The sequence below is a fragment of the Salmo trutta genome, chromosome 5 (genome assembly GCF_901001165.1).
Source record: "Salmo trutta chromosome 5, fSalTru1.1, whole genome shotgun sequence".
In the NCBI taxonomy this organism is placed as follows: Eukaryota; Metazoa; Chordata; class Actinopteri; order Salmoniformes; family Salmonidae; genus Salmo; species Salmo trutta.
The window spans coordinates 26,565,811-26,566,678 of NC_042961.1; positions in this window are offsets into that span (position 1 = coordinate 26,565,811).

Below are 868 nucleotides of genomic sequence, written 5' to 3' on the forward strand. Positions count from 1 at the left end.
TCCCCACCTGCTTTAAGGAGACCACCATCGCCCTGTCATGCTCACCTCGGTCATCATGAAGTGCTTTGAGAGGCTGGTCATGGCCCAAATAAAGGTCAGGGTGCCAGGCACACTGGACACACTCCAATTTGCCTATCACTCTAAAAGATCCACAGATGATGCCATTTCCATCGCTACTCACATGGCTGCAGCACATCTGGACAAAAGGAACACCTATGTGAGAATGCTGTTCATTGATTATAGTTCAGCATTCGACACTATTGTTCCCTCCAAGATTGACAACAAGTTCATAGCCTGGGTCTGCAACTGGATCCTGGAATTCCTGACGGGCAGACTACAGGCTGTGAGGATTGGCAACAACACCTCCTCCACACTCACTCTTAACACAGGGCCCTCCCCCTGTGTAAAGAAATCTGGCATGAAAATCGGCATGCCGCCCGGGTCCTCTCCAAATACTACCGCTGCCCCATTGAAAGCTGGTACAGGAATGGCTCCGTCCATTACAGCAAGGCCCTCCATTGGGTAGTGAAGACTGTGCTCCCACCCATCAAGGACATCTACTCTAATATCAACAGGCTCAGAGACAGTTTATATCTACAAGCCATTAGACTGCTGAACACTTGAACTGGACTGACCACCTGCTCTGATTCTCTGAACTTTAGCACAAATGCACAGACCTATACAAACATACACACACACATACAGTGCGTTGGAAAGTATTCAGACCCCTTCCCTTTTCCACATTTTGTCATGTTACAGCCTTATTCTAAAATGTATTTAACAAATATCTACCCACAATACCCCATAATGACAAAGCGAAAACAGGTTTTTAGAAATGTTTGCAAATGTATCAAAAAACAAAAACACC